Here is a 19,454-nt window from a genome sequence, read left to right as displayed (position 1 = left end):
AGCAAGCATTGGTGCCTACTGAGCCACCTCTGCAGCCCTTCCACTTTATTTCTCGAGACAAAGTCCCTGGCTGGAACTAGAACTTGCCATTTCAGCTAAGATGGCCAGCTGAGAAGGCCACCTCTCTCTGCCACAGCCCCAGTATTGGAGCTACAGATGCACAGCACCTCACCTGGCTTCTACATGAGTGCTGGGGACCCCATGCTTATTCGGCAATGCACTGTACCTACTGACCCATCATCCTAGCCATCTACCCAACAGTTAATGAAGGAATTGGATGAACTGGCTCCCATGGCTACTAGCATCAACACCAAAACCTGACAAATATAACCCAAGGGAAACAAATAAAAATAAAAACTACAGACTGATTTTCTCAAATAGATACAAAACTCAACAACAACAACTTTTTGTTGTTGTTCTTTAAGACAGAGTCTCCAGGCTGTCCTGGAATTCATTATGTAGACCAGGCTGCTCTTGAACTCACAGATTGGCCTGCCTCTGCCTCCTGAGTGCTGGGATTAAAGGCGTGGGAGATCACATACTGCTTTACAAAGTATTAATAAATCAAAACAACACACTGCAACCAAGTATCACTCACTCCAGGGACACAAAGGCTTCAATATTTGAAAAGCAATTCAAATCATGTATTAGCAAAGTAAAGAAATATATGGCCATATCAATTCACAGAGGAGAAAAAAGAAAAACACTGGACAGAGTTGAATATCCATTTGCAACAAACTATCAAGAGATGGAATTTCAATTGCTAAGGGCACCTGCAGGAGCTAGCTTAATGGTAAAAGACTGGGCACCTTTTCCTACGGTCAAGAAGAAGGCCTCCATCCAATATCTTACAAGAAGTTTGCAATGAAGAAGAAGAAAAGAATATAAACCCAAATGGAAGAAATTAAACTGTCACTTTTCATAGACTATTCGATTATCTACCGAAAGTCCCAAGAACAACTTGTAGAATCAACAAGCGAGCTTGTAAGTTGTAAGGCACAAGTTCTCATTTTAAAAAATCCATTATGCTGCTACACTCAAGAAACAAATTAAAAACTGAAACCTGAAATAAGAGCACTTATATTAGTTTTTAAAAATCTAAAAAAAAAAAAAAAAAAATTTGCAGAATCTATATGCTTAAACTATAAAATGGGGCCAGTGAGATGGCTCAACAAACAAAGGCACTTGCAGCCAACCAGGAAGACCTGAGTTCAATCCCTGAGCTCCACATTATACAGGGAGAGAACTGAATTCCACAAATGGTCTGACTTTCACAAGTATACCAGGGTGCATGTGTGTGCATACACATACATACATACATACATACATACATACATACATACATAAATAGACAAAATACAAGTTTAAACCTACAAAATGCTAATGAAATATATCAAATAGTACGCAAATAAATGAAGAAAATAAACCACACACTGATGAGAAGCCTGGATACAGTTACTAAATTCCTAAACTGATCTACAGATTTAAGACAGTTCTGATCAAAATTCCAGTAGTAATTATGGATATATACAAGCTAATTCTGCCTGATTTCCAGAACAAAGTAGGAAAATTTGTTTGACTGACATAAGTTCTTGTTGTAAAGCTACGGCCGTCAAGGGTGGCACACGTGAAGGGACACTCAAAACATTGGAAGAGGACAGAGTCCAGAGAAACCCACAGGCAGAGCCAGCTGCCCTGGAAAAGGTGCAGAGCCAGCTCCATAGAGAAAGGCGATCTCTCCCACAGTGCTGAGGAGCTGTGAAACAATACATCGAACAAAGCCAACACGCTGCAAAAGGAACTCATTTGAGTCGCAGGTCTAGGTGTAACACCATAAAACTTTTATTAAAGATGTTGTCCAAGTCCTTCCTGGGTTAGACAGAACGGGCTTACACATGTCATTAAAAACACAATCCATAGAAAGAGGGGAAAGGGAGATATCATACTTAATCAAATATTTTAAATTTGTATTATAAGTGAGAAGGAAAAGAAATGCTGGCACTGTGAGAAAGCCTGTCCAAGCGATTGATCTGAGGAAAGACATATCCAGAGTATATACTTAAACACACACACAAGCAAAACTCACAATAGGAAATCCAGTATATTCTAATGGGCAGAATATCGGAACAGACACTTCAGCACAAGTGTACAGACAGCAAACAAGCCTGTAAAAGACACTCTGTTATTAGCCACCAGAGGACCACAAACCGAAACCACAATGGGATCCACTGACTCCTCGCTTACTCAGATAGGGGAATAAACCAGCCAACCCTGACAAGGACACAGAGTGTTCCCTCTCCCTTGGACCCTGGAAACAATGCACAATGACGTAGCCACACTGGAAATCAGTTTACTAGTTTACCCCTAATGTCTCATGGCTTAAGGTACTTGCTGTGCAAGCACGGGTTGAGACCTGAGTGTGTATCCACATAAAAGAGGGCCCAGCAGCAGGCACCTGCAATCCCAGTCCTCACAGGAAAGACAGGAAGGCTCGCTGACCTGAGTCCAGTCAGTAAGTGAGCTCCAGGGTCAGTGAGAACCTTGTCTCAGAAACACAAGGTGGGGAGTGATGGTGGACACTCGGTTACCTCTGGTCTTTACACATGTGTAAGCTGTTGTGTGCACACACATGCACACACTACACAGCCCAAAGGATGCACACACACTTATACTTGCCAAAGTGCCACTCTTTTTGTTTGGTTGGTTTTTGTTTCTTTTTTTCGAGACAAGATTTCTCTGTGTAGCTCTGGCTATCTGGAAACTCACTTTGTAGACAAGGCTGGCCTCAAACTCCTATCTATCTAGGTGCCTCTGCCCCCTCCCTCCCCCTCCTGGGATTAAAGGTGTGCACCACTACCCAGCTCAGCAGTCTCACTCTTAGTAACAGCCTCTGGGGAATATGAATTTAGGCTTACACAAAGGCCTGAACAGTAGCCACTATTCATAATAGCCAGAAGCATCCCACATTCCGAATGTCCTTCCACAGATGAATAAACAAACTGTTAAACACAGTGTTAGACACAATGTGACAATTCAATTCTATACAGTAAGATACCACTCACCAATAACAAAGAACCAGTCGGTACAACATAAATTACTAACTTATCACACTGAACAAAAGAGTGCAGACTCAAGAAACTAGATGCCATGGTATGATTCTATTTATTTATATGCCACTTGGGGAAGGTAGACTCATTGGATCGGGGAGCCAGTCAGGGCTGGCCAAGCAAGAGTCACTACAAAAGGACCAGAGTGACTGATGAAGGGCAGTAGAAGTCTTCATTGTCCTGACAGCAGTAATACTTATATGAATTTATATCTTTATTAACTCAGAAAAAATTTTTCTTCAGTTTTGCTGTTTACAAATTTAAATATAATAAAAAGAAAGCCAGAGCTGTTTAAAATGTTAAAGTGAAAAATATATTCACTATCTCTAAGCTAGAAGTTTTCCAAATACTAGTCATACTGACTCTTATTCCTGGGGACAGAATCCTAACAGGAAAGGTCACAAACTGACAGGAATGAGTTCCATGTTGTCTCGAGCATATTGTTGCCTTGTACACAGAATTAGAGTGTCGTGTTCTAATCTCTAAATTTTGGTCATAAAAACATATCTTTTATGTGGTTGCCCAAAATTTGGACTACCATCCATGTCTTGGATTCCACAGATCAACCACTGGTTTTTCATAATCATATATCCCAAGGTCTACCGCTACAAATAAGAGTAGAAGCGTGGAAGATGTAGAACTCTCAGTTCCTCCTGCACCATGCCTGCCTGGATGCTGCCATGCTCCCACCTTGATGATAATGGACTGAACCTCTGAACCTGTAAGCCAGCCCCAACTATAAATGTTGCCCTTATAAGAGTTGCCTTGGTCATGGTGTCTGCTCACAGCAGTAAAACCCTAACTAAGACAGACAGGAAAGGAGAAGCCTTACAAACAGAAGATTAAAAAGACACCTACAGATCTCTATTCCTTCCTTGCCCTAGAACATACAGATCAACACAGTGGTTTGTCCTCCTTCCTGCGGGAGCCAAGTGGACCCACCTCACCCAGGCAAGCTCCAGAGCATTTCACCATGCACTGCTGTTTAAATGCCTTAGCCTGTGCATCCTACATAGGAGGACGGTGTAAACACACAGAGCACAGAGATGCTCCCTGTGGAACTGCTGTGAGGATGCTCTGCATCCCTACAGGGCGTGCTAAATCCTTTACATCATGTTCATGATCTCAGCTTGTTCTCCTGGCTCCATGGTAGGCCACAGTGGCCACAGTCTGAGCACAAACAGGTAGGTGTAAAGAAATTTACAAGGGCTCAAGTTATTCAAGCAACTCTGGTGGCTAAAAAAGAAAGAAATTTTAACAAATGAAATTATTTTTTATTGAAGGGAATTCCTGATGTGCTTTTTTCTAAATATATTTTGGTATATCAATTCTGATATTCCAAAAGCTCCTCTTCCTCTCCTCTTCCTCCTCCTCCTCCTTTGAAGATCTTTGCTAACAAGAAGAAGAATGAACAAGACCAAGGTTCCCAGGTGTACCTGTGCTGCAAATTACACTCAAGTCCTTTGCTGGGCCAGTGACCACAATCATGTGTTTCAGATCCACAGAGGGCTCACTCAAGCCAGCTCTGACTCCTGATGTCTACAGCTCAGGACTTAGTACTTGAACTGAAAGTAACAGCATGAATAAGATCTCCCTCTCTCCCTCCCTCCCTCCCTCCCTCCCTCCCTCCCTCCCTCCCTCTGTTCTTACCTGCCTTTTAGTGGCTACCCTTAGAGCCTCAGTTCACAGAAACAATGCAAAGAAAAAGAAAAGAGATACATTGTTTCAGCAAAGGGAATGCCTTCTATCAGTCACAGCCTAAGAAAAGGTGTGCGCCTCTTACTCCTTAACCTCCTTAAGGATGATTAGTTGAGAATATCCAGAAGGGAAAAGGCTAAAATTATTGGAACAGGGAGGGGGCAGAAAAATGATTTATACCAGAGCACAAGGGTATCTGCTGCAAGAGTGTGCCTTGTGTATAAGACTGGGAAACCAAAATCTCAACAATACAGTTGTCTAGACAGGCTTGAACAGTGACACCAGTTGACATGCCAGCGTGGATGGGGGAATCTCACAAAGCCCACCCAGATGAAGAGCCACAGGCAGTTCATTACTGCTGGGAGAATTACCGTCAATGACAAGCCCAACTGGTTATCCACTACCAAACAGTCAGCTCCCAAACACAGGTATGGGCAATACTAATGGACTCAACATGTAACAACAGTAACTGAAGAAGAGGGGAGGGTGTGTAAACAAAGAGCCACTGAGCTAGCTCAGTGAGAAAGGCACTTGCCACTAAGTCTGATGACTAGACCCCACATGGTGGAAGGAGAGAACCCTCTCTCTCAAGATGCCCTTGGACCACCACAAGTGCACCGTGGTATATGTACCCCTGTGCATGGATGCATGCATGCATACATACATACATACATACATCCTCATTGAATAAAGTGTAACTTAAAATTTTTTTAATTAAAGCAATGATTTACAAATGGAGCAAGACTCCAACATAAAGGCAGAGTCCTTTATGAGGGAGAAAGTAATAATTAAAGAAGTTCAAAAGACAGGTTTTCCCAAAAGGAAAACACACACACACACACACACACACACACACACACACACTAGCAACAAAACCCTTCGGAAGCTCATGGGGAGAAACCCCTGCAGAAAAATAATTTTAAAATGAGAAGAAAAAAAGTTCCCCTAACATAAGCATCCATGTGGCACACATATTCAGAGCTCTTTTTTCCTGTCCATCCTGACCACGAGTCAAAGCTTGCACCCATACACGATGAGGCCAAATCAAACTGTCAGTTACTTAGCTGACCACGCCCTGCTCCGTGCCACGCCCTGCTCCGTGCCATCCCGTTAAACACAGCTACGTGATTTTCCTAAACCACGATGATCGTGCGTCTCGGTTAGTACTCCTCTCAACCTGCGCTTTCCATGGACATGAGCACAGCTGAAAAGCCTTTAACGTTGCCTAACCCACTGCTATTTTTGCAGGTTTATCTGCGACTGGGGAACTGTACACAGCCCACCTCGACTGCACACTACTCCCCCAGAACACTCTACATTCTTATCGTCTCATAACATAAAGCCAAGCTCGGAGCAGACATCTTCCAACAACCTGCTTCAGATCAAACTAGTCTGAAGATTTTCTGAAAAATTAGCGTTCTAGCCAGGCATGGTGGCCCACGTGAGGCTGAGGCAGTACAGCCGTGAGTCTGAGGTGAGCTTGGAAGACATGTGTAGGCCAGTGTGCTTCAGAGTGAGACTGTATCTCAGGGGAAATCAACTTATTAACTAGTTGCCAACTATACCACTCAGCTGGCAATCAAACCCTTTTTAACCACTGAACCATTATGAACCATTATGAACCATTATGAACCATTATGAACCATTATGAACCATTATGAACCCTATTTTGTAGGATTTTATATTTGGTACTTATTTGACCAGGTAAGTTTCTAGAATACAGAGAGATCTTTACACAGTTCTCAGCACATGCCATAGTCCTTTCCCTTAGGTGTACTTAATAAGTATTTGTGGACTGCTGTGGTCAGGAGGGACAGTGCAGTTCCCCATAGAAAGCAAGGGACCACTTAGACCGTGGGTCCTATACACGGAAACCCTCAAAAGCAATTCAGGTGGTAGGAAAAGATGTTCCAACCAAACTAACTTTTTATATTAAACAACCCAAAACATTGGTGTAAAAATTTCATCAATAAAAGGAAAACACAGAGGAATTATGCATGTGATAAAGTAGAGGAAGGATCACAATGAGAGATCAAATCGCCAAATGATTTAGTCTTTCTGGGTGAGCTGGGGAGACAGCTCAGCCAGTGAAAGCACTGGCTGCTCTTCCAGAAGACCCAGGTTCATTCCCAGAATCCTCATGGCTCCTCACAATGACCTGTAATTCCAGGAACAGGAATCCAATGCCTCCTGTCCTGTGCAAGCACCAGACAAGCACGTGATGCAGACAAAACTCCCATATGTATAAAATAAATATTTTAAAGACAAAGTCTTTCTAAAGGATGATGGGAAGAGTTGAGGCAGGCAAGGAGGGGCTACCATGCGTGTGTGCCCAAGACCTAGTACTCACAGCTGGGCTTATAGAATGCACACTGGGAGGCTGGGAGACAGTAAGAGGCAATTCAGTCAACCATGTTGGTTTTGAGCCCTCTGTCTCTAGCAACTAGTTAAGCAAGTAAGTTGAAAAGGTGTTTTTAAGGCAGAATGGAAGAGAAAGCACAAGACTGTGTGTGTGGAGAGGCTCTTACAGCACAACTAACAGTGAGCTTAAGCATGTCAGCCCTTTCCCATAAAGCAGGAAAACACCCTCCAGTTTTCCCAGCACAGCAAGCAGGTGAAGAAAACAATATAGAAAAGAGAGAACAAATGTTCGGTAAAGTCCTAACAAAGATAGAACAAGACTGAAAGCGAACAAGTGAGACTCCGCCTTCCCAGGCTTCAGTGTTCTGTCAGAGAGATCAGAACCACTGTTGTCCAGAAGTGAGCCCAGACATGGACCCCCAGGAGTCTTCAGGAGACTGCACACCTGTCCTAAGGTATGAGCGCTTCTCACAGACACACCCTAACTCCCATGTCCGTTATACCCCACACCCTTTGATAATCCCTCACACTCTCAATGCTCCCTTACCCTGGCCACTCGACGCCAGTGTTTAAAGCATATCTGTTATACTCAAGACATTTTCCCTAGCAACAAGGGGTCTCATCTCTTTACACCAAATCCTAGACAACCCAACTGAGAATCCTGTAGCTAACAACGTTTCTGGGTATTCCGACCTCTGAGAAAGTTCTGCCAGGCTCATTTACAGCCTGCTTAATATTTCTCTGTAGTTTAATAATAATGCACTAATTTGTTTTCCGTTGAAATCATTTTATTCAGCTTATTACTAAGACAGAAAGGCAGTAGTGGATACGGCACCAAAGCTCACGGAGTTATCCTTAATTAAAGAGCTGAAATACGGAGCTCACCGTACACAAACAACCTCACTCACTCACAGACACTGCTTGGCAAAACAAGAAAGCTGCTGCTTCGTGATGGTTTGCAACAGAACCTGAGCTTCTGGGGGTTTGCTAAGTGACTGTCTTTAGAATAAAGACAGGAAGGAATGACACATGAAAACGGACTGCGTTTTCACTGAGGAAGTAGTTTTGATCCCTTTGATTATTAAAAGTTATCTAAATGTTAAAACTAACCTGACTCCCTAAGTTCACGCTGGTGGGAGTGCTATTAAGAAAGTAGTGTAATTCACAACTTTTCCATATGCCTGTACTGCCTGGAGCTGAAAAGCCTTTAACAGCATACAAGCCATACTAATCAAGAGAACAGGGAAGAAGTCAGTTAACAGAGCTTTTGAGGGATTCAGTGGTCTCCATTTCCAGACCTCTGGACAAGTCCCAGTGACACTGAAAGCCTCTCCCTACCATCATTAGGCCATAGAAATACACACAAACACACATGCACACGCATGCACACATGTGTGCACAAACACATGCTCACACACATGCATGCACACACATACACATATGCATGCACACATACAAACATGTACACACATGTGTGAGCGTATGCAAGCATACACACATACGCATGAGCACACACACATGCATGTGCATACACACATTCATGCACAGGTATACACAAACACGCATGCACACATGTGTGCACAAACACACACATGCACATGCCTGTACACATGTACACAAACATGCACACACGTACAAACATGTACAGACATGGGTGCACACATGTGAGCAAACACACATACACATGAGCACACACACACACACACCACTCCAAACCCTCAGGCTCCCAGTTTCGTGCCAGTTTCCTTCACTGTGGCACATCTCCACGCCTGAGGAAAATCTTGACCACTTCCCCTCTTACCTGCACTCTCTTCACCTACATCCTTCTAAGATCAACCCTGGAGCTCTCGATCTCACTGAGCAGCACCCGATCCCAGCATGCTCTGGCCTCCAAGTCCTCCAGCTTCAAGCATGAACAAAGCTGCTCCAGGTGTCAACACTCAAACTTTCCTATGGTCCCCATTAACATAGGGTGGCAGTAAAACAGCATTCACAGGTGGTAACATAAGGGTAATTATGTGCAAGACACAGGGGGGAAGACATGCAAACACAGAGGTGTGGTGGGCCTTTGGAGCATAGCTTTGTTCTGATTTTCCACTGGGGCAGAGGGTTAGAACACACACAGGAGGAAATACATGCAAGTTCAAAGCCTTGACAGATCCCAGGTCATCTCCCTTCACTCCTCCCTCCCAAACACTTCTTGAGCGGTGCTTCAGCCTATCTCAGAATCTTTCACCATGCCCACTCACGAAGATATGTTTAGCTACCTAGGATAATGATAATTTCTTAAAATAAACCAAAACTGTTCATTTTACTTGGTTATATGAACATCAAAATGTAACACAATTTCATGGGGAAAAAAATCTTTAAGTGTGAATCAACCAAGCTCCGTGACAGCCTGGGTTCCACCTCTCGAGTCGTCCTCACCCCTGGACAACTCCGCCCTTTGGGTACACTGTCTCCTCAGCTGTAACATGGAACAACACTTGCCGTATCTAGCTCTAAAAACCACCATCTAGAATATTTTTGAGCTTTTGTAAACAGTGAAAACGACCCATGGCAGGTGGTTACCTGTGAGTTCTAATATGAGGCCCATTCAGATATAGCCCATTCAAAGTTCACACAAGAAGAAAATTAAAACGAGGACAGAAGCCACTCCAAATTCTACTGCGCTGACAAACCCAGCTCATGTGAGAATGATGGTAGGCCTCCACCTTCAGGCCTACTCCATCTTTAGAGCTGTAGATAAAACAGTCCGGTTGCCTTCCAGCCTGTGAGTGTTAAAGCATTCCTTTGTGGGAAGGAACAACATTACAGTGTACTTCAGGGCGGATGAGAGAAGAGTTGCCTTGGCAAATGCAATCGTGCAGCTGTGTGGTGTAAGGTTTCTTTATTTGAGTCTAGCAATGTCCATTTAGGTTATGGAACCTGCAAACTCCACCTCCTATGCAGACTGACATTCAAGAATTATTTGCTTTCAGACTACTGAGACTTAATACAGTACATATATACTATATCATATACACATGTAAATACCCACTAAGCTGCTAAATCTCTAGAGAAAGAAAGCAGATTTTTACTTAATCCCCATAAACATGGCAATGTAGGTATTATTTATTCCTGTGCTTACAGATGAGAGCAACTAAAACCCAGAGAAACTAGATAGCTTGCCCAAGGTTAAAAAGCAAGTAGCCAAGTCAGGATTTGAACCTGGCTTTGTCTGACTCCAAGGTCTGTAGTTGCCTCAAACGATGGCAATTGGTTGGGTCACTTTTCCTTAATCCATGGCATGGTATTTGACTATGTGTCCTAGCTGTGTATCCTAACTTCACAAAGGGACAGAAACAACTTCAGAAGCCTTCTCCTTTTTCTTTCCCTATGTTTATTTTCCACTCCTTTTGCAAACTATTTTTAGGTAAAAATCACTGAGCTCAACCTGACAGTCATACAACATTACCCCAATCAATACACCCACAGGGCCAAAGTTGTGTTTCTACCTCTGGCTCTCTTACAGCCAGGGCTTGGAGCAGGACATTGTTTCGAAGTTGGTGCTATTTAGCAAATGTGTCCATGTCTGATGTAGTGCCTTACATCTGGGAAGCACCTGATGACACTTTACTGTTTACAAGATACACTGTTACAAGTTACTGATCAGGCTCTTTACCCCTCAAGTTAATGTGCTACATTTTAGCCAAGAGACTTAAAGGGGGTGGGGTGGTGATTACTCTGCGTGTAAATTCTTTCACATTAAAGTTAGTTTTCTGAAAATCATTTAAAGGGTTAAGGGGAAAGGCAAATGGAAATATAACAACTCAGTGTCTGAGTCCCGGAGTCTATTAGACCCTGAGTCTAAGAACATGAAAGATACAGCTTGAAAGTATCATTCAAGTAACTTCTGCAAGTGTGGCTTGAAACGGAAAAGGTCCACTCATACATGACCAGCGCTTCTGCTGAGCACCTAAAAGTCAGGAGGACTCTCCTCCATACTGTTTCTGCAGCCAGTGTGTGTTATTGTTATAACTGTGGCAACTGGCCACACTCTGGATAAGCTATGTTTAATATTGTTTCTACAGTGTGGGCTTAAAGGCCCTTCTCAGTATAATTCACGGGGGTTAAACACTCATTAAGTAAATCAAGTGCTTTCCAGAACTTGTTACATAACCCCAGAACATGAAAGACAGTTTTCTTTCCATTCATAGAACCCTCTCTTACTTTAGGTAGCCATGTTGCTTTGCATTCTTTTCAAATAGGTGGAGTGTCCTTCAGTTCTCTACAAAATGCTAAGTACATTGGCTTTCACAATAGCAAGCATGTGAAAGACATTTGCCCCTTCTGTAGTTCCAAAGTATGTCCTTCAGTGTTATACATGTTACCTTCTAAGAGAGATTAAAGTATTTCAACCACCGTGGGTGAGCTACTTCCTGTGGCATTGAGTTCCCTACCAACGAAGTATTCAAAGCAGAGGTGTCTTATAAGAAGGATCCCCAAGGGAGGCAGGAGGCTGAGCAACTTGAATTTTATGTTCCACCTTCTTAATCTATGATTTTAAAACAGTTTTAGACGGGCCTACCACAATGACATAATGGTTCACAGGCTGGCCTGCCGAGTCCCATTCCCAGCTCACCGTTTAGGTCAACCCAGCAAAAATGCCCTTCAGATTCAGTCTAACTTGGTAAGCTATCTAATTACTTTTGGCAAAGACCAAATTACCGTAATGTTGACAGTTTCCTGCTATTTGAAATGACAAAAAAAGGTCCCGAAACTACAGAGTCAGCAAAATGTATGTCTTACATACGGATCTGTTGAAGCCGAAACAGCACTGCCTCCGTGAGGGACAGTCAAAATGAGGAGTTACGTGGGAGTAAGAAAAATGTGATAACCAGACCTTTAACCTCAAGTACGACCCAGCTGCGCATGCACATGCAGATCCACATCACAGGGAAAGCCTGCTGGCAAAGCAAACCCAGTCCCTTCCGTCTGTGACTTCAGCCACACGAGCCAGGGAGCTGTCCTTCAGCACCGCAGCAGGTACCGCTCTAGCAAGCATAAAGCCAAGGAAAGGCAAGGCAGAGAGGAGCGAGCGCATCAGGGTGAACTGCTTGGAGTCCTCCTTCAAGCAACTGTATGGCTATTTGTTTTTAAATATACTATATCCCTAGTCACTATCCATAGTTAATTTAAAAGAAAATATTCCGAATATTTATACGAAAGTCAAACGAAAACTGAAGGCATATAAAGTCAGCCTCCTAAACGGACCCCAAGAAATCAGTAACTAGCTATCCAGAACCATCACGAATTGCTATACAATATCCACCACATCCCAGTAAGAGATACATTACATCTACACACATCAAATGTTCTGAGGACACAGAACATGCTTGCAGCCCTCTCCGGAGAGCTGCAATTTCTAGGACAGACCGAATGCTCACAGAACACCAAACCATCACTACCCCCACACACAGCAATCAAATCTTCTTTCAGGGAGAACTGAAGGCCTTACGGGTCATGAGTTCCAGAGGAAAACGCTGCAGTATTTCAAGAGCCAGGTTACAGACAATATGCTAAAAGCTTTCAGCGTTTTGAGCTTAAACCTCTTGATTCCTGACATCCTGCTACTGGGTATTAACGCTGTCCATCCATTTGCATTACACATCAAAAACATATTTTTTGAGGAAAGAATAAGGCTCCCTCCCCCATATCTTCTAATGCACATGGAGAAAAGGGAAGAGAGCCTTCGAGACGTTAAAAAACCTACCACACCCGAAATCTCCTTGGAAAGCTAAGACATCCCCCAATCCTAACACATATACACCGCTCTAAAGGATCTCCAGGTTTAAACTCGAGAAAACAGTTATAAAAAGCATTCCCCCCTTTGCCCTAGAGGCCCTTACCCACACTTCCTGCTTCCAATCCCTGCCCTCCCGGATGCCCACTGTGCATTAAGAGCAGTTCCCCCTGTGCAGCAGACCTTGCAGCCTGCTATTTCTCCCTGCCCGAGTTTGGCCAGATGCAATGCAAAGTTTCTTCTATGCTTCCCCCCAACCCCCCACCCCAACAGATGACATTGATTATGAACACTGATGCGAATCTTGGAACCTCCAGTTATAAAATGTATTCCCCCGTGCTTCAAAAACTGCAGTGTAAGTGAGGGAGCGGGCACAGGGTGGAGTAGTTGGAAGGAGTGCACGGTTTGGAGAATTCCGATTTATTAGGCTGAAAAATTATTTCCACTCCATCCTAACTCGAACCTAGAGACACCGAAGGGGTCTGACAGCCCCCACTACCGCCCGGAAAGTTAACTGCCAAGTCTCCACCGGTGGTTGCTGCGGGCAATAGAGGAAGGAGCGGAGCTCCCAGGAGAAATGCAGAGGTTTTGCGGTCCCCAAGGTACCAAGGGTGAAGCAGAGAGAAAGGGTCCAAGCTGTGGATCTGGGCAAACAGTTCTGTATCCCAACGCTAACAGGAAGCCCAGGGTGCTGCTGCCCGTGGTAAGGTGGGGGAGGGAAGGGAGAGAGGAGAGGAACCAGCTCTGCATAGGGTGGCGTAGGGGTGGGGGTGGGGGAAGGGGGATATTCTGAAAGTGATGTACTCTGATGCAGGAATCCTAACCTGCCAAGGAAGGTCGCGAGGGGCTCCCACACAACCCCCGAGCACCCTGGCGAGAGGGGTGACTGATACATCCAAGTAAAGGAGTAAAGGACAGGAGGTGTCCTGACTGCCCCACGAACCCAGGAGTCCCCCGGCTTCTGCAGTTGGTAGCAATGTGGAGCCTGATGAGGGAGGAACCAGTAAGGACTGGGGGAGGGGGCAGAGAAGAGGGGCTGCAGAGCAGCCCGAGAGCCCCAACCGGGCTGGCACTGGGGGCTGGGTGCCGGCTGCAGCGCCGAGGGGACGCCGGGGCAAGCCCTGGTCCCCGGGCGGCGAGGCAACCTGGAGGGCAGGGTGTCCGTCCAGCCAGGGGTGGGAGCTGGTGGTCCCCCGTCCTCCTCGGGAACCCCGGCAAACACCGTGGAAGGAAGCAAGACTTCCAAACACCCGTGCAAAGCACGAAGGGCAGAAACCCCGCTCCACGGCGGCCACGCGAGCCCCGTGAGCCCCGCGGCCCGAGAGCCGCGCCGCGCGCTCTGCGGCAAAGCCCCGGGGCTGAGAGGGGCGAGCCCGCTCCAGGGTCCCGGGGCGAGAGGGGATCCCAGGCGGAGGAGCGGCGCCGGGACGGGGGGCTCCGGGGCGACTTACGGCGGCGGCGGCGGCGGGCGAGGCGGCGGCGGCCCTAGCGCGGGGCCCGGGAGGCGCGGCCGGACTGCAGAGGCGCCGAGGCTGCGGCGGGCGGGACTGCGGTGGGCGCCATCTTGGAGCGCTCCCCGCGCCCGCCCCCCGCGCTGCGCGAGCCCTTGCATAATTGATGACTCGCGCCGCGCGCGCCGCCGCGCGCCCCCGCCGCCGGGCCCCCGCGCGACCCTCCGCGCGCGCCCCCCGCCCGCTCCCCGTGCCCCGCGCCCGGCCACCCTCCCGCCCGCCCGCCCGCCCGCGCCCCGCGCCCCGCGCCCGCCCCACCCACCGCACCTACCCTGCCGGGCGCGCCGGCCCGCCCGTTCGCCTGCCCTCTCGCTCCTTGCTCGCGGGCCTGCGTCCCCGCGCTCCGGACTGGATACGCGCCGGAGCCCGACCGGCAGGGGGCGCCGCGCCCGAGCGCCTGCGAGCGTCCCCGGGCCCGCCTCCGCGACGCCCCCGCCGGCCCCACCAGCACCGGCGTGGACACCCGATAGATGCTCTGCGGCCCTGGTCAATGACAAGAGTCTCCTTGCTCCCGGGCACGCCCGGTCACCCTGCGACCGCAGTCGGAGTTTCTGACTTGATCCTTAGTCAACTGATCCAACGCACAGCAAATGAAAGCCAGTGTTGCGACAGGGGCCTGCTGTGAGTGGCAGAGACAGCCCTCGGGTTTGGAAGCTTAGAGGTCACCTTACCTTCTCCAAACTCCGTGGGTAGATCTGTGAAGCTGACACGAGCCTTTGCACTGCTTCCACACGCCTAAGGAGCTTGAGCGAGGAGGACTCCTGGCGCTGTCTCTCTAACGCAAATTCAGTTGACACGGAATAGCACCCGCTTTAACTAAGCAGTGGAGGGTGACAACCTGTCCAAACCTCAGTGTTCTGTCACTAGGAGGGAGCAATCAATCATGGCACCAAACTGATAGCTTTATTGTAGAGACTAAAGGGAAAGTGCATTTACAGTTTTCTAACACAGCCCAGCACAGACTGTGGCAGAATGTGCCCACCACATGCATTTTACAGTAGCTTGCTTGAGATATATTTGGCTCACAGTAAGCTCCATGTTTAGAATATATTTTGACATGTATGTGCATGCAGGAGCTCCTTACCACTAAGGTGATGGGCTTGCCCGAAGTTTCCTGGTGCCTCTTTGCAATCCAGCTCTGCATTGCCCCCACACACAAAGCCTCCTCCAGGCAACCACTAATCTTCTATTACTGTACATTGGTTTGCATTTTTCAGAGTTAATGATATCATACAGTATGAACTTTTTTTTTTTTTTTTTTTTTTTTTTTTTTTTTTTTTTTTTTTTTGGTGTAGGACACTTCTCTCAGCAAGATTATTTTGAGGTTATTTTTTTTTCCTGATGCTGCCTGAGAGGTGTTCATTTCTTCTTACCACCAGGTAATAATCAGTATGGAAGGACATGCCAAATTTAAACCGATTATTGACGACATTTAAGCTACTGCTAGGTTTTGCTCATTACAAATTAAGCTCTATGAACACTGTGTGCATCTTTGTATGGGGGCATTCTCTTATTTCCCTGGGTATAAATATCTAGGAAGGAAATGACTGGCTTCTCTTTAGGTCACTTAACGTGTTAAGAAAACTCAGGGGCTGCAGGTGTGCTCAATTGGTAGCCTGCGTGCCCTCGTGCTCAAAGCCCTGGGTGGAATCCCCGACACCAGCCGCATAATCCAGTGAAGGTCGTTCTCATGAACACAAGTTTCAGGCTGTACAAGGCCCCCACGTTTCAAAACTAAAACAACAAAGAAAAGAAGAAGTTTTGAGCTGCAAAGCACTTCTGCCATTTCAATTTTATCCCACAACACAGTAGGGCATCAATGCCCCACATCCTCGTCAGCATCTGGCACGACCAGGCTTTTTAATTTTAGCCGTTCTAATAGTGTGGTGGATTATTCCACTGCGGTTTTAGCTTCTGTTTCACTAATGACTAAATGTGTTAAATGCCTTGGCTCAGTAAACCCTGCTGGTTGAAGTTGTCTATTTGGGTCTTTCATACTTTAGAGGCTGCTTGCTTATTGAAACTTGAGAGCTATTTGTATCTTACAGATACACATCTCCTAACAGTCACATGATTGGCAAACGTTGCTTCCTAGTGTGGGTTTATTTTTTTCTTTTTTTTTTTTTTTGTCTCTTGACAAAGTCATTCCAAAGGTAAACACCCTTAAGTTTTGCAAAGTCCAATTTACTTTTTCTTCTTCTGTAGACCACATGTTTAAACAGATGTATAAGGCTCTTATTCTGGACTCTTGTTTCTTTTACATATTTACCTAACCCTGCTTACTCTTGCTTTAAAATAAACCTTGGAATAGAGCAGTTGAAGCCCTTTTACACGCTGAAGACCTAGTGCTGTGTCGTAGCACGTGTGTGTGGTGTGCAGTGTGGAAGCACACATGTAGCTTGATGAGACCCTGGATTTCCTAAGCACAAAAGGTACCATGGGCTTTGTGGCACAGACCTTCTCTTCCAGCTCTGGGAAGGCTGAGACAGGGTCAGGATGACAGGGGGGCTAGCCTCTCACCTCTCACCTTTGCTCTGCTTCTCCAGTGCTAACGTTCCAGTCTAGGTCTTCCACATTTGCCTACAAACTTTGGAATCTGTTTGTCAAGTTCTACCAAACAATGGCAACAAGAAATCACTGGAATTTTGATCAAAACTGCATAAATTTAAAGCACTTAGCACTGAGGAAACTTCGGCGGCCACAGAACCAACGATTCTGTTTCAGCATCATCTGGTCTCTGTTTCAGCATTACGTGGTCTCCCGAGAGCTCCAGTGGCTGCGGTTTTTCAGGAGACAAGTCTTACTCTGCTTCCAGAATGTGTTCCTAAATGTTTTGTTTGTGTGTGTGTGATGGATGTCTTAACAATTTGTACATTCTAGTTTCCCGTTATTCACAGGATTTATATAGAAGTGCAGTTAATTTTTCTGTATTTTACAACTTTGCTACCTTGATTAATAGATTACCCACAGGACTGAACCCATTATCATTCCTCTATAAAAGGTGTGGGATGGGGGGACTCATGTGGTACAATAGTCTCTCTCCTCTCTGAGAATATATAAATGGTAAGCAATTGCTGGAGTGGGGTAGGTTGTTGGGGTGGAGTGGATTCCTGGGGTGGGGTGGGTTCCTGGGGTGGGGTGGATTCCTGGGGTGGGGTGGGTTCCTGGGGTGGGGTGGGTTCCTGGGGTGGGGTAGGTTGATGCACAATTTTCCTCCAGTAGTTTAGCTGCCTGCAGGTTGTCCATGTTCCCATAAGTAAACCCAGTTAAACTCACCAAATTGGAATCAGTTCTTTAAACCATTGTCACCCTGTCTAGGAAGAATAAAAATAGACTCCCCAGGAAAAAAAAATCAAAGTATATGTCATTTACAAATGAACACTTTTTAAAAATGTTTTTACATTTTAACCTGCATGAGTGTTTGTTGGTGGTTTGAATGAGAATGGGCTCCGTTGTCTGAATGCTTGGTTCCCAGCTGTTTGGCAAGGATTGGGAGGTGTGGCCTCTTGTGAGGAGGTGTGTCAGTGGGCGTGGGCTTTGGGGGAGGTGTGTCAGTGGGCATGGGCTATGGGGTTTTAAAAGCCATGTTCTTCCCATTAGCTCTCCTGGCGGAGAAGAACGGCAACTGTCAGCTACTGCTTCAGCACGGTGCATGCCTGCCTGCCTGCCTGCAGCCATGCTCCCAATCATGATGGCCATGGACTCAACCTCTGGAACTGTGAACCCCAATAAAGTCTTTTATGAGCTGCCTTGGTCACACCTTCTGATGTCCACAGAATAAGGCGTGGGAGTTCCCGAAGCTGGAGTTGTTTTCGATGTTGGTGAACCATCATGTGGATCTTAGGAAATGAACCTGTGTCCTCTGAAGAGCAGCCAGTGACCTTACTGCTCAGCCATCTCTCCTGCTCTGGTTTCCTCTTTTCCAAACCGGATGTGTCCTGTTTCCTTTTCTTTGGTTTATTGCAGTAGCTAGCTACCCGCTTTCCTGCAGTGTTAAGTAGAAACAGTGTGAGCAGATGTTGCTCATTCCCCGTCTTAAGATGGAAGACCATCTGAGCCTTCACCACGCAGCACGGTGCTAGCCGTAGGCTTTTCCTAAACACTCTCTATTATATCGAGGGCAGCGTCTTCTATTTTCTGTTTTGCTAAGGATTTTCATAAAAAAATGAATGTTGATTCATGTAAGTGGGCTTTTTTAAATTTATTAACACAATGAATTATACTGACTTTCAAATGTAAACTAATTAATTCCTAACATTGTGTTTTGCTCATCACTGATTGTCTTTGTTGGTGTTGATTTGTTAATGTTTTGTTAATAACCGTGTTTGTGAAGTATCTTAGTCTTGTAATATTCTCTACTTCTGGTGTCACACTAGTAGACTGGAGTGGGAAGCATGCCTCATCTTTTTTTTCTGGGAAACTTTTTATAAAATTTATAATATTTCTTCCCTAAATGTCTGGTAGAATTGAATTACTCAGTAAAATTATCTGGAGTTTTCACTGACAGAAAAAAATATTAGGAATTCAATTTAATCAATAAATATAGAGATGTTTGAGATTTAATTTAATTAATTTAATATTTTAAATTAAAAAAAATTTTTTTGAGTAAAGTTAGGTAGTTATTTCTTCCAAGGTGTGGTGGTTTGAGTGAGAACGGCCCCCATAGGCTCATATGTTTGAATGCTTCGTCCCTGGTTGATGGAACTGTTTGGGAAGGAATAGGGGGCGTGGCCAAGTTGGAGGAAGCATGCCACTTAGACTTAGGGTAGACTTGGGTGCTTTAAGAGGCCTTCTTACCCCCTTTCTCCCAGCATCTCCAGTGTTTACTCAACACAGCAGCTCTTGGCTATTTTTTCAGCACCCACTCCTGTCTGTTTCCTGTCTGATGTGGCTGCTGTGATGGCCATAAACTAAACTAACCCCTGAAATGGTAAGTCCCAGGAAACTCTTTTCTTCTGTAAGTTGCCTTGGTTATGGTGACTCTTCACGGCA

The 19,454-nt window shown here is 45.6% G+C and overlaps 1 protein-coding gene and 1 long non-coding RNA gene across 6 annotated transcripts in view; one reads left to right on the top strand and one right to left on the bottom strand.

Annotated features, from left to right (window-relative positions):
• Scn8a (sodium voltage-gated channel alpha subunit 8) overlaps positions 1-14,830 on the bottom strand; it is a 168,641-nt gene extending 153,811 nt beyond the window's left edge. For 4 of the 5 annotated variants that reach the window (XM_076912117.1, XM_076912119.1, XM_076912115.1 and 1 more), the window contains exon 1: positions 14,403-14,488. The gene's annotated coding sequence lies outside the window, so the exon portion shown is untranslated. Of the gene's footprint in view, positions 1-14,402; positions 14,489-14,733 lie in introns of those variants that run through there. The other variant, XM_076912116.1, reaches the window with a different exon arrangement.
• On the top strand, positions 13,323-19,072 carry LOC143434171 (uncharacterized). Its single transcript, XR_013103500.1, has 2 exons — positions 13,323-13,654; positions 18,063-19,072. It is a non-coding gene; the product is annotated as an uncharacterized LOC143434171 (long non-coding RNA).
• Positions 19,073-19,454: the final 382 nt, after the last annotated feature.

Source organism: Arvicanthis niloticus, chromosome 13 (assembly GCF_011762505.2).
Source record: "Arvicanthis niloticus isolate mArvNil1 chromosome 13, mArvNil1.pat.X, whole genome shotgun sequence".
Taxonomy (NCBI): Eukaryota; Metazoa; Chordata; class Mammalia; order Rodentia; family Muridae; genus Arvicanthis; species Arvicanthis niloticus.
The sequence above is the reverse complement of the archived record's forward strand: the minus strand, read 5'-3'. Positions and strand labels throughout refer to the sequence as shown.